Source organism: Homarus americanus, unplaced genomic scaffold (genome assembly GCF_018991925.1).
Source record: "Homarus americanus isolate GMGI-L3 unplaced genomic scaffold, GMGI_Hamer_2.0 scaffold19691, whole genome shotgun sequence".
NCBI classification, from domain to species: Eukaryota; Metazoa; Arthropoda; class Malacostraca; order Decapoda; family Nephropidae; genus Homarus; species Homarus americanus.
The window spans coordinates 122,019-129,540 of NW_024733818.1; positions in this window are offsets into that span (position 1 = coordinate 122,019).

The following is a 7,522-nucleotide window of genomic DNA, read 5'->3' on the forward strand; positions in this document are numbered from 1 at the left end:
TACAGTATATGCCTAATTTGTTCAAATTATAATAAATAAGAAAAAATATATTCCAAGGGAAGATTAATACATTTTCTATTGTTTACCCTTTGCTGAAAGTTTTCTCTTCGTACGGTTTATCAAAGAAAATGAACAAATTCTAATATATAACTAAACTATAACATAGCCTCTCATAAGTCAGCAATATAGAAATTACAGTAGTGGAGTATAGGACATACAAGGACTTCAGGCACACTTAGAGTCTTACTACCTTGCCCTGTATCCTCCAGAGTAGAGGCCCAGATGATATCTCAGTGCTTTCAGACTCATGTCAATTGGTTGAAAATGTCCAGAGGAGGGCCACCAGACCGGTGCCTGAACTACGGCTCCTAAGTAACCCAGAGATTTTGAAACGCCTGCAGTTGTCTAACTTATACTATAGGCGGGTTAGGGGTGACCGATTAGAAGTCTATAAACACCTCAGGGGGCAGTATTCAGTCGAGAGTCCATACCTGGATCTGGAGGTCGGAGGATGCCCGCCTCACTAAGGGTCACAGCTGAAGGTTGAAGAAGTCACAAATTCTGAAAACCTTCAGAGCAAACTGTTTTGGAGTGAGAGTTGTGAACTCTTGGAACGACATACCAGCGAGCATTGTGACGGCACCGAGTGAGCTCATTGAAAACTAGGCTTGACCAACACTGCCTTGGTACAGATACAGGAGCCAGTGCATGCCCAGTACTTGCCAACAGTGCGTAACAGAGACGTGTCCGATCGCCCAAGCGGCTAACGAGCCGATCATTGGTGAAGGGAATAAAAGTAAAGTAAAGAAAAAGTATGACAGTGAAATAAGTAAACCCAAGAAAAGGAAGAACACGGAGCGACTAAGATGATTCTGGAACAACGTCATTTCGATTACCCAAGGCCAATGGTTCATATTAAGGCCCGTCCCACCATACTCAATTCTGTTTCCAGTCAGTGGTTCCTGGAACCTTCCGCTCCCCCCAACGGATATTACTATTCCTCATTTCCCAGGATCCCACACACCACACCCACACCGGTGATAATTAATCAGTCAGGCATGATACCCTACGTTTCTTCACCTCCAAGAAGACGAAGAACCATTATTACGAATTTGATTTTCTATTTACAGTATGTTAAACACTCTCTCTCTCTCTCCCTCTCCCTGCCTGCCTGTTTATTTCCCCCAATATTGTTTTCCATCTATTTCTTTGTTTCTCTGGCGAGGTCACAGGTCGAAAGATTTAATGGTAACACATGCCAGCACTGTAGCTGAAGCCAGCGGCGATAATAATGGTCATTATCGTATATTGTTCAATAAATCACTGGAATAAGTTTTCGGAGTGGCAATCTAATCCTTGAATAATTACAAAAGTATATTAATAGTAATAAGACAGTATAGCGTTTGTCCACAACATAGTAGAGTGCATTATTTCCCTCCCAGATCATCACAACCAGTCACGGTAGACATATTAAAACAAAATTATACTTAGTAATAAGGTGCTCGATATTATACTGTTATAGACTCATGCTCTCGAAGCGAACATAAGGCTTTATAATTTGTACAACCGAGTAAAATCATGAGTGGGAGAGACATCAGGGGAACAATATTCTCCCGTCATGGAATTAAACAATCATTTACAATACAGGGAAATAAAATGATGTAAATTGCGTTGCTTTTAGTGATCTCTAATTAATCATGTTCATTAAAATACTTTATACTCTGCGAGGGAACGAATGTAAGACTAAAAATCTAAATTCTAATTACTCTTAATTGAAATTTGCGTTAGTTTTTCCCAGGGCTTCGCTAGGCTGCCAGGGACCTGCCCCACGCAGTTAACCTCTCTCTCACTAATAGCAAACTCATTAACCCGATTAAAAACCTCGATATGATTGGAACGTTAATGTAATTACTAGAAAGAAAGTAACTAACGGGTAATTTCCTGATCTATGTACTGTACATAAAACTAACTTATATCAAGAATTCACATCTGGAAATTGCAATTTTGGACATGGTACGGTAGCCTGCATGTTGCACTTTGCTGTTGCAGTTGGTTATTTTGCAAGTTAGCTGAAAAATAACCTAACCTATTCTAACCTCACTAAGCCGAGCCTAACAGCCTAACCTAGTCAAGTGACCTGTTATAAATGAACCATACAACATCTAATCAAACCTAATGTGATCAGTATGTGGACCATGAAGAAGCAACAGTAATGACAACAAGCCTGGGTGATCCCTGGCCTCTAATCAGCATATTTATGGCAACTTAAAAACTCATGGCGACCAACTGACTCATGGCAATCTGTTAGTGTGATGTAGTGTCATGTGGTGTGGTGTCCTGGTAAGTTGTTGTGATGTGGTGTGGTAGTGTGATCGTGGAGTGTGATGGGAAGGTCTTTTGATGTGGTGGCGAAAATCTTGTGGTATTAATTGTTGTGGTGTGGTAGTAAGTGTGGTGGTGTGGTAGTAAGTGTGGTGGTGTGGTAGTGTGTTTTTGTGTGGTGTGATGCAGTGTAGTGTAATGGTGAAGTGAGTAGGTGGTTATGAATGTTGGCCTTAGTGCCAGTGTGTGTGTGTGTGTGTGTGTGTCAAGTACAGAGTGAAGTTTTAAAGGAGCGTCAAGTGACGTGACCAGGCGACTGTCCGTGGTGAATGTTTGGTCCTAAGCTCTCAAGTGAGATCTTATGATATTCAATATGATGGACGTAGTTAAATGTAATGGTTGTAAAGGGTTTTTATCCAGATTCAGTCCCTGGTGGGTACAGAACTTCCAAATGTAACATGACGACTTGTACAAAACTAATTCATTCAGTTAATCGAGTAAATATAAAAGTACAAACAATTTAAAGGACTTTTAAGTACTTAAATACTCCAGAAAGTAACAAAGTACTGCTACTTTGTTACTGGACACCTCTACTTCACACTCAACACGATAAACATGTCATGGATTACCGTTATCGTAGGCCTGGTAGCTGCTTGGGCAGCTGGTCATATCTCTATTACGTACTGTGTGCAAATACCTGTCAGAGTTGGTTGAGTGACGGTGACGTCACAATATTCTAGCAGCTAGAGTCAGCTGGTAATTCCAGGAGTTCACAGCTCTCGCTCCAAGGAAGTTCGTTCTAACAATTTTCTGGACTTGTGGCTTCTTAAACTTGAGGCTGTGATTGACCTCAAGTGGGGCGGACATCCACTAGCAGTTAGCTTCAGATATGAATACTTGACTGAGTTATGTCCTTTGAGGTGCTTATCAACTTCTATGTGACGTTGACGTTGTTACTACGTTTCAAAATTATGGTCTTTAAGTGCGTAACATAGAAAGAACTCTCAGTTGAAATTTTATTAAATCGCTTATTATTACCTGGACATTCCCGTCTTGTTTCCTTATCGATTCAATCCTCGGTTAGTACAGCTTTTTGTCAACAGATGGCGCGAAAATGCACTTTGGTGCAATCCTCGGTTAGTTCAGGGTTTACTCAATAGATGGCGGAAGAATGCACTTTGGTGCAATCCTCGGTTAGTTCAGGGTTTACTCAATAGATGGCGGAATAATTTACTTTTGGACAGTGTGTGTGTGTGTGTGTACATCCAGTGGCACCGCCGACAACATCCTTAGTTCACCACTCATCATCAGTGATTTTCACAATGAAGCAAGTAACGTACAGTACAGTATATGCACCACACAGTCATGACTATACACTAATATGGCCATCTTTCTCCTCCAATAAAAATAGCGAGTCATAAGAGAAATTTACCATGCCCTTCCAAGACGACGGCTTGGTAAAAATAATCAAACTATGACTTGGGGTGGCAACTTTCATACTGTCCTGGCCAAAACGAGTGTGTCCTTCAGTTGTAATTAGGGAGGCGGTTTCAACACCACACACACGCGCTGCTGTCCAGTTTCCCAATTCAGTACGACTTTCTCTTCACTACTCCCCAACACACCCTCCCCACCAAGTGCATTTACGTTATGAGCCATGGGCGGGTCTCTCTCTCTCGCTGTTAACACCCAGGAGCCACTCTTTGCCACTGATTGAAGGAGACCCAACATATTATGTAAGTCCAGTGACCCGACAACCTTCCATCCTCTCTGTCTCTCTCCCTCTGTCTGACTCTTTTTTGCGCTGCCGCTCTAGGCTTTTCTAACCCTCCTTTGCAGTCATAGATCAATATCCACAAGTGGTAAAGGACAGGAAGAGTAAGACGCCGAAGGTTGAAGCTGGCGAAGTAGGGTGTGAGGGAAGGCTGGAAGATATCCCCCTTAAAAAAAAGTTTAAGCAGGGAAGGGGACACACTACATCCTCTTTCTCACCTGCTTCAAGTTGGAGTGGATGGGGTCTGTCTTCTCCCTTGCAACGCCTGGTAAGGGACACGCTATATATGGCCCCTTACCTTCATCTTCCTGAAAGCGTAAGTGGAAGGGACCTGTCCTTCCCTTTCTCCGTTCTCTCCATAAGTTAAACACATGTCAAACTGTGTAAAAAGTACCATGCGACATTTACAGTTTTTACAGATTAATCAACGGTGTCATTGAATGGATTTACTTGACCACCAGCAAATATAATCTTAACGTACAGGAGTCGCTTACCTCTCTGTCTACCGTCGTCACAGACCATCATTACAGAAGTCGACGAGGCAGACGCATAACTTAATTCACTATATGAATAATCTGCCCGACTTTATCTACGTTGATATGAGTTGTCATCCCCTATCAGGCCATAACAAATACGAAGAGACGACTGACAAACCTCCACCTCCTCCAGAGACCGTCATCAAGGAAGTTTACAGGAGCAACACACATTAATTTACCATCAACCGCTACACCGACGGCTCTCTGAGGTCCCAAGGCCGCTGGCTCAGCACTCCTCTCACATACTGTCACGTCCATCATCGTTAAGGAAGTTATTAAGAAACTAAAGGACTCGAAAGATGACTTACGTAAACACAAGAGTCACTATGGGCCAATATGTGTAGCCGAGGATACAAGGGATGACCTCTATAGACTGGCAGGGATACACGTTGTGTTTTGAGAGATGTGACTGTGAACTGGAGAGTGACGAGTTACATCACAGCTTCAACGAACTCCGAGGATAAAGTTCACGAAATGTAGATTTTCCCCTTCCTTACTTTTATCACTGTTCTCCATTCCGACCCTCTTTATGTCCCTATTTCCCTCATTCATAGTACACCTTTAAGCACACACACACACACACACACACACACACACACACACACACACACACACACACACACACACACACACACACACACACACACACACACACACACACACACACACACACACCTTTACTGCATCTCATCTTCATAATTCGTGTACTTCAGCCTTTAAGTCGTATTTCGTGTATTTCAGCCTTTAAGTCATATTTCGTGTACTTCAGCCTTTAAGTCGTATCTAGCAAGTGAACACTGTGAGTGTAAAAGTAACAGCAGAAGAAGGAATAGAATTGTGTTCAAGAGACGTTCCCCTCCTGGACCTCACGCACCATCCTTCACCAACCCTCGTTACGTTTCCCCTTTTGAGAATCCCCTTTTCCAATCTCCTCTCTTTCCTCTCACAGTTTACTCTCCCTCTCGCCGCCCTTGCCAGCCTTCACACTCCAAAGAGAATATCTCGCTTACTTTTTTACCTTATCTTGTGTTACAACAGTGGACGCAGACATGATGGCCTCCTGTCATCACCAGCCCTGTGCCCTGTACCACACTACCACTGTACCACACTACCTCTGTACCACACTACAGCTGTACCACACTACCACTGTACCACACTACCACTGTACCACACTACCACTGTACCACACTACAGCTGTACCACACTACCCCTGTACCATACTACAGTTGTACCACACACTACCACTGTACCACACACTACCACTGTACCACACTACCCCTGTACCACACACTACCACTGTACCACACACTACCTTTGTACCACACACTACCTTTGTACCACACACTACCTTTGTACCACACACTACCTTTGTACCACACTACCTCTGTACTACACTACCCCTGCACCAAATTTCATCACACTAATCATAAAAAAAATCTGAGTCCTTGCAAAAGCTAGAATACTGTCACTCTCGTCTCACTAAGTACAAGATAAATGCATAATTCTCTATCGTTATGTAAGGGATGAAGCATTTCGCTACATCCAATTTAGTCGGCAATGTAGTAAGTGGGTGGTTAAGACGGAGACCAGAGCTCTACTTAATTGTCATTCAATGGCTGGTTGATGATGGCGCTCTGTAACGACTCATTCGTAATACCCTTATCATCTTGACTCTTTCTGTTGTATCTTTCGTTGTGTTTGTGTTATTTTTATTCACTTTACGTAACTTGACATCCACTTATATTAAATCAAAGTTTTAACCGTTTTACACTTCAGTTACATAAACGTACACTTTCAACACCTGTATTACAATCAAACTCATACCTGCACCGTGTTGGGGATTCATGTCTAATGTGCATTACAATTTACATAGCGTATAATCCCACGAATTATTTGGAAACAAATTAAGAGTTAAATCCTGTCATATTTCCATCTCTCCCCCAGCCATAAATAGACGCCCTCGACTGACGCACAGCTGGATAAGATAAAAAGTTAAGGGGATCCACAAGGAACTTACGTCAATGAACACAACACAGAAGCTTTTTAGCGTGAGGTAAGATATAGCATCGTCAAGTGTTAGTGCCTGTGAACCGCTCCACCTGACTTACAGAGAGATTGCAACAAACTTTGGTGTCACTACTGACCGCCGCCCGGTTCTTGGTCTGTCTTTCACACTTCCTGTGTCACAAAAACGTTCCACCAGTTCATAAACAGTAGCCTTACATGGTGTGGGGCTATTGGGGAATCTCCTTCTAAAGATTTCAACACACCGTTGGCAAGATGTGCCCGCTAAAGACTCATTGTCGACTGACTCACACTTACGTCCCTCTACCCGGTCATGCGCGAAGTCACATGACCGGTACATTACTCAGCAATCTTCTGCGATGATGCCAGCATGTGCCGCGTGAGACCATGGATGGCTATCGTTAACCATTAAACTACTATAAATTGCCATACTTTGAGTATGGAGACTTTTGAGACACCCTGTATAACATGTTAACTAATCCCTCACAGGCGTTGGGTTCCTTGTTGGACCCAGACAGCACTATGTACGCTGATGCCCTGAAGGCCTTCCTGGAGTACCTGAAGAACGACGCCAAGTACACTCCAGGCGGCCTTATCTTCCTGGACCCGTGGGGCTCCAACCATCACGCCGGCAACGTTGCATTCATCTCTCTCTGGGTCAGTTTATTATCACTAATATAACTTTCTGGACTGTAAGAATTATCTGCTAGTGTTTAATATTAATGCTAAGTTTATTGATAAGCTTTATGAAGAAATGTTAATGTTATGACTGACAGAGTTAACTGAACTATGTGTTTGATGACCAGGCGGCCAAGTACGGAGACCCAGCAGACGCGGACGCCAACAGGGAGTGGGCTGAGGGCCA